The sequence below is a fragment of the Mytilus galloprovincialis genome, chromosome 8 (genome assembly GCF_965363235.1).
Source record: "Mytilus galloprovincialis chromosome 8, xbMytGall1.hap1.1, whole genome shotgun sequence".
Lineage (NCBI taxonomy): Eukaryota > Metazoa > Mollusca > Bivalvia > Mytilida > Mytilidae > Mytilus > Mytilus galloprovincialis.
In genome coordinates this window covers 56832211-56839912 of record NC_134845.1, presented here as the reverse complement: position 1 = coordinate 56839912, position 7702 = coordinate 56832211, and the positions used below count along the sequence as shown (strand labels likewise).

At 31.1% G+C, this 7702-nt stretch overlaps 1 long non-coding RNA gene across 1 annotated transcript; it reads left to right on the top strand.

The window, feature by feature from the left end:
• The first annotated feature begins 229 nt into the window (after positions 1–229).
• On the top strand, positions 230–3038 carry LOC143043407 (uncharacterized). Its single transcript, XR_012968370.1, has 4 exons — positions 230–364; positions 581–796; positions 1286–1439; positions 1987–3038. It is a non-coding gene; the product is annotated as an uncharacterized LOC143043407 (long non-coding RNA).
• The last annotated feature ends 4664 nt before the right edge of the window (positions 3039–7702 follow it).

Below are 7702 nucleotides of genomic sequence, written 5' to 3'. Positions count from 1 at the left end.
TTTCACCTTCTAAAAGATGATAATGGCAAAGAAATATGTCAATAGTAATTTATATTTTGCAGTCAGAGCAAAGAAAATGCTTGTAGCAGCATTAAATATTGGAACAGCTTTTTCAGCTTGTGCATTTTCCTTTCAAGTTGATTTTGAAAAGGATCCAATGTTCATTGTTTCAAATACATGGACATGTATTTCGAGAGCTTTGAAGTCGATCAATGTACCGACTGTTGTTCTGCTGGACAAATACAAAAAGTTCCTGTCATTTGGATACGATGCTGAAGAACAGTATTTGGAGATTGCTTTAGACGAGGAACATCATGATTATTATTACTTTTGTGACTTTAAGATGCTGCTTAACGCACTACAGGTATGTTTTTACCTTATTTTATCATCTCGCTTTAACTTTGATTTTCATATATTTGGATATCAACGAAGATTTCATGAACATTAACTTATGTTTTATTGCAAAGAGTTATAAAATAAAAGTAATTTTTAAAAACAGACGAACAGTTTGGTGTGAATGTGAAGACATAAATTTATAAGCGACGCTCGTTATACGTTTATCAACTTGTTTATTAACTAGCATACACGACAGACGATGATCAAAGATGATAATGGTAAAGAAATGCCAGCTCTTGAAATAATATCCTTGGTTATCAAAAATCTGAAGTGTCATTTGTTAGAATTTCTAAAATCACAAGAAACTGGGGTGACCAATGACGACATTCATTGGGTTTTAACAGTACCAGCTATTTGGACAGAGTCTGGTAAACAGTTTATGAGTGAAGCCGCAAATAAGGTAAATTTAAGCTGTAAAAGGATGTCTGTTTTATCAATTTATATTCAATTATCATCGGGTTCAGTTTAATTCATCAAATCAATTTATACATAGATATAAATAACTGCTATTGTCATTGCTTTGTTTGGCAGAAATGAAGGTATATTTATTAAATATCACTTGATAAGGGAATGCATATCATTTTGTTTGTTTGAATCAGTCGGAGATCAAAAGCATTACATAACGTTTTCCAGATAAGTACGAGAAAGAGAAAACAATTGAAAGCGAGAGACATGCAATATCGTTTAAGACAAATGCAATTCACTCAACATGAATAATAACAGCAGTCATGTGATTGGTGTAGTTGAGTTAATATATCATCAATAAATGTTGACATTCACATAAAGAAAAGAAAATTACGAAGTGTCTGTAGTATTTATACAAGCCTGTTATCAGGTACGACATACAACATTTGAATCATAATAACACATTATTATTTCACTGCTTTAGGCTGGTATTAGTATTGAACATCTAAGCTTATGTTTTAAACCAGAGGCAGCATCCTTGCTCTGTCAGTATTCACTAACTGAAAAACCTAAGAATAAGGACGATATAGGAAATGTATTTACACAAGGCACCAAACATATGGTTATTGACTTAGAGGGTAAGACAAAAGTTAAACTTGAAGCATTTGCTGCAACATTTAGACCTTAAATAGATTAACTTTTGAAGTATCGGACCCAACAGTTTTGACACCTAAGATAAATAAAAACAAGCATGAGAACAACTTATTTAAAAAATAGGGAAACAACGAATAGTCGATACTTTGATTAACTATGGTATATTAATCGTTTAATCTACTAAGAGTCATAAAGCGTAAATGTTGCATTCGTCAAAACAGAAGGATCACGGTATGTGCGAATCTCAGGTTAAATCTTCGACGACAACTCTTGATACTGTTTGTTTTTTAATTATGATGTTTTTGTACGATAATCTGGATAAATTTAAATTTGGAACAAATAAGCAAATAAGCAGGTACATGTTAAAGGCCGTACGGTGACCCATAGTTGTTAATGTCTGTGTCAGTTTGGTTTCTTGTGAACAGTTGTCTCATTGACAATCATACCACATCTTCTTTTTTATACATACATCTTAACTTTCAATGCAATGTTTTATATACACTGATATACACTGATATACTTTTAATGCAGATGAAACAACTGAGATAACTTGCCATCAGAAGGGTAAACATGACAGCTTTCTAGAGCTAAATACACCGCCTGGTGGTCCATCAGTTGGTCTCTGTTTAGATGAAGCTTTCAATCAGCTTCTTATTAAGATTTTTGGGGCACATCATTTCAGAAAATTTCAAGAGGAAAACAAAATGGAAGCACTAGATTTGTTAAAGTATTTTAGACACAAGAAAATTGACATCACCAACGAAACCACAAGAAAGGTCAGCATAACACTCCCCGTTCAATTACGAGAGTCATTTGAAAAAGATACGGATGAGAACATAAAAGATGTTATAAAACAGATGGCATATGAAGACAACATTTATTGGTGCGCAAACAAGTTAAGAATCGATGCCAATTTTTTTCGTACATTGTTCAATGAACCTAAGACACATTTGATAAACCACGTGCAATCCTTATTGACCAAAAGTCATTTAAAAGATGTGAGCACACTATTAATGGTCGGAAGATTTTCAAAGTCTCCCATAATGCAGTCGGCAGTGAAAGATGCATTTCCAGGTATGACAGTCTTTGCTCCACCTGATCCTGGTTTAGCTGTGTTAAAAGGTGCCGTTATATATGGGCATCGGGTATTAGCTCGAATACAGAACAAATAATCGATTAATAATCGATCATTAGAAGGATTGTTCTGTAACTAATATAAAATCGATTACTCCGAATTTTGTATTTAATTGATTAGAGTCGATAATTTAATACAAATCATTATTTATTTCGATTTTTCGATTACTGTCAATTGCATGATACAATATACAACAAAAATAAAAAGGAAATTAAACACAGGTATGCTGATCAACGTATAAAAAGTGGAAATCTAAAACGTAACAAAAACAAGATAGAGTTGTGATAGTGTGCATTCATTGATATGGACTATTGCATCAACCACATACTTTGTGTGAAGCCATTTACTCTATTTTTGACATTTTCACCGACATACTACTATACGTTTTATAGTTTATTTATACTCATCATTGACATTAATATTAAAATATAGTTTATTACAATGTTTTCTCAAAGGGTAAAATTATTTGTTCAGCTAATTTTATAGATAGAAATAGCTAGTTTCTAATGTCGTGAATGGAGTCTTTTTTTTTGTTTTGATAATCTCTCCTTAATTATATGTTATACGCATATCAATTTGCCAATTGAGTGAAATGTACAACTACGGCCGATATAATCAACCTTACACATGAGATATAAATGAAACTAAAGTCTACATATCATTGATTACATGTCTTAGATCATATAATCCCTACAGACAAGAAGGCAGTTGCAAATTATTTTAATTCTTGTTATATTAATATTTTGGTTTCTAATGTCAAAATGGAAATCAAAACCAATTTCAATGCAATTGTTCATTTTCAAGAGTGTTTCATATCTGCCTATCTAATCTGTATACCCTAACTTTTTTAAAGTACATGTATATGTGAATTTAAAACCACCAAAAAGGAAATTAATCGCCGATTGTGAGAGTAGTCGAGTTAATAAGTGTATTCAACGAATTCGCACAACGGGTCAGATAATCCACAGGCGACCTGTTGCACAATTATATGTTTGTCTCTATTCAAGATATCCACAAAGAACGCATGTGTAACGCAAATGTATTTACTTAATGCTGGGTCTTTTGTGTAGTTGTGCTTGTCTTCAAGGGACATGCATTTGTTTGATAATCGATATTTGTTTTTGTTTGTTGTTTTGTACATAAAAGGCACTAAGCTTCCTCATTTAGTTATTCAATATTTTGTATCATCCAGGAATCTAATAGCATTCTCTGCAGTATGTGTTTGGCCATAAATGATAGCAATACGTTAACATATAGTTGCTAGGATCTACGTCATAAGGTCTCCAGCGGATTATTGTCTCATTGGAATTCATACCGCATCTTCTTATTTTATATCAATTCAGAACATTTACATATTGAAGACTGATGATTGTGAGAGTTTACAAAATAATCATTATTTTTTAAGATGAAGACAAGAGATCAAAACTTTTTAAAATGTATAAAGGAGGGTTACTTCCCCGCCAAAAAAAAAAAGAAAAAAATAATCACCTCATTGTCTGGCAGAAAAAAAAAACCCACATACACCGGAAATTAACACCTCAGACAATATTCCTCATGTGAACAGTGATTGTCGTTTGTAGATATGGTTCACATGTGTTTCTTGTTTCTCGTTTTTTTTATAGAATAGACGGTTAGTTTTCATGTTTGAATGGTTTTACACTTGATATTTTTAGGCCCTTGATAACTTGCTGTTTGGTCAGCCAAGTCTCCGTGATTAAGACCATACTTTGACATATAATGGTTTACTTTACAAATTGTGATTTGAGTGGAGATTTGTCTCTTTGGCACTCATTCCACATTTTCTTTTATCGGTAATATGTAATACCTTGTGAGGTAAAACAAGGTAAATAGAGAGAAATAAGTATCCTGATTTGTTTTCAATAAAACCTTTTTATTCAAACATGTAAAAAGTATTGCTACAGGTAATCTTTATATTTAGTTTTAAGATTAAAAAGAACTGATCAAGTCATTTAAAGTAAGATATTGCATACTTTATATATATAGTAGATATAATGTATAATCAACGAAAATTGGTATCACACGAATAAAAACAAATCAACAGTATATCAATTAATATGAATGATATTTTCACTTGAAAAAAAAATAGATGAGCGGTCACTAATGCAGTCTCTTGATATGTTTCTCCAGGCCAAGGCCCAAGTACGCTTGGTATGAAAATTGAATTTCCCAAACAGATATAAAAAAATATTTTTTTTTTAACTTTAAGACACCAAATATCACTTAAATCACCTTTCCCCTTGTGATATCAACATTTGGTTATTGTTTGAGAAACACAATTTAGAAAATCACAAAACGCCGAGAAAAATCATAATGGAAAGTCCCTAATGAAATGGGAAAATCAAAAGCTCAAACAGATCAACAAATGTATTACAACTATCATATTCCTGACCTGGTACAAGTAATGTTCTTGAAAATCTGGTTTTATAGCTACCTAAACCTCTTAATTGTTATGAAAGTCGCATAAAACTCTATTCTTTTGACAACGATGTGTGAACAAATTTAAAAAAAAAGACACAATAAGTAAAAAATCAAAACCTCGGGTACAGCAGTCATCATCGTTGTAATCTTAATCACTATAAAACAGAAAATATGTAACAAAGAAACACAAACAGTCATTAAAACAAAGCACATTCAACTTGGTAAAAATTAAAGACAAAAATACAAGAATTTACCATAGTACATCATCACAATTACGGGGTGCATAAGGACAAAGCCCGTCATATGTAACAAAGAAATAAAAAAAAGGCATATATACAAAGCACATGATTATGCAAAAAGATAAAAAAAAAACAAAAAAAACAAAAACAAAACAAGAATACAGATCCAGGTGAAAAGGATAGAACTATAACAGACTTAAATGGTAAAAGTAATATTCATAAAGGCAAATAAAATAATACTGTAACACGTTATTAAGATGATACACAACGTCAGTACCCATCGTGTATTACCGGTATTTGTGAAGTTGATACGGCATATGTATCAACAAGTTCTTTGTACTTTCCGATGATCTAGTTTAGAAAAAGGACGATACGTTCTTTGACATACCCTTGCTCGTCAAATTTCTTCTCAGACACAAGTGACGTTTTATAAATCTGAGTAGCAACTTCAAACTCTGGAATAGCGATAAGTTGTGAAATATATATTCCATATGCAGACGAAATTGGTATATTGCTAAAAAGATGTGAGAAATTGATGAATTTGAAATTGCCTGATCATCCTTGTCTTAGTATATATTATAGTTTTCAAGATAAAAGGTCAAAACATAATAAATAAAAAAGAAGCAATAGCTTTAATGACGAGCCGATTAATAACTCCGGTCATTCGTCTTATTTGTAGATCTGGTTTTGCTGATAATGTTTTTTTTTTGTTTAGAGTTTGTTTACAGCTATTAAATTTTTAAGATATCAATCATAGAAAGTAGTTAAATTCATTATTTAAGGAGAAGAGGTCGTTCGATTATTTTGACCTATAAATAGGTAGAGCTCTACATTCTGAACGTTTCTTTTCATTCCTTTTTTCTCTATTTAAACAACGACAGGCTACATATGTTAAGTGATGGGAAAGGGTTATGTGGCCCATTTTAACCCAAGTGCATGGACGAATTTGCAGCTTATTATTAACTATTATTCGTCTTTTTGTTTTGTTTTTCTTCAAGGTGTTGACTTGTGAGTTTGAATTACCTTTAAGCATCTCTTTTTAAATGAATGTAAATTTCGAAACAGGTGTTGTGGAAAAAGAGCAATTTTCGTTCGGTTGATAAATGTAAACTGAAACATCTTTTCCATATGTAGCTATCCATTTAAACTGTAAGAACAACTTATAAATTGCTTTAAAACTTTAAGTGAACTTTCACAGTTAAGTGTACACTATAAGGATAAAGAGGAAGTGATATAATTCGCCTTTTCAGAATCGTAAGGAAAATTGGTTATCTTTTTTATTGTTCATACACCAAAATGAAAATGTAACGTTATGCCATTGGATGGATTTCCATTGTTTAAAACATTCTAAACTTTCACAACGTTTTGTAGTACGCTTTTTTTTAAATATTACACAGAATGCATTAGATTCTAAAACGCCGAATTCAGAATTTACACATTAAGAAGTTGACTGTATGGTTTCACTCATTCTATTATTTTTCACAAGCAATACATTATCTGTAATACAATTTTTATGTATGCCGATTTAACTGGGCACAACCGGTCAGGCGTCCTCTTTTTCTCTGACATTGTTTTGTAGATGAGAGCAAGAACGATGTTTTTGTTTGATTTATTTTACTGCGAAGAAAATCAAATTCTTTATCTTTTTTCAAGGACGGCTATAGATAACTTTATCTTATGTATAAATCTTAATTTTAAAGGAAAACATCCTCCAAAAGTTAGGTTCAATCTCTTGTTCTAACTATACACCACCATTTTTCATATAAAAGAGATTGAAAAATCCCGATTTAAAAAGTGCAAAACACTTGTTTATCATGTTTTTATAGTGCGTGAGGTAGAACATTGACAGTCCTGAAACCAGAATTGTTAGCACAAGTCATGTTTGCATGCCATTTACTTTATTTCTTTTATTTTAAATGTTTGGTTTTTTTTTTAGTTCTGAATGACCAGAGATGGAAAGTTTTTTTTATAAAAAGTGAAAAATAGTTGATCATAGTTCAAAGTAAATTAACATCTGCACTCAAACTTTCGTTTGCAGTAAATTTTTATTTTGATACGCCTTGAACGGATGTAACTTATTTATTATTTATAACTGTTGATGTAAATGTCCTCTGGTTTTGTGAGTCTTTGTTTACTCCTTGGTTTTGATTGTTATTGTCTTGTATGTACTCTCTCGTTGCAATTCATGTTATCGTCCTGGACATGCATGAAATATTTGCCACTGAATGTTAAGCAATCAACAATAAATCAATCAATCAATTCCAATTGATATCTACTTAAGTATTGAATATTTTCGCTACATACGAAAACTCATTTGATTGTACATTGAATTAAACAAAATATATTAATGAGCTATGTTACAAACTGGAATTTAATGTTGTGTCACAGGTATGATATTTTAATAATTAAATTTATTTGTCTTTAAATAAAGTGA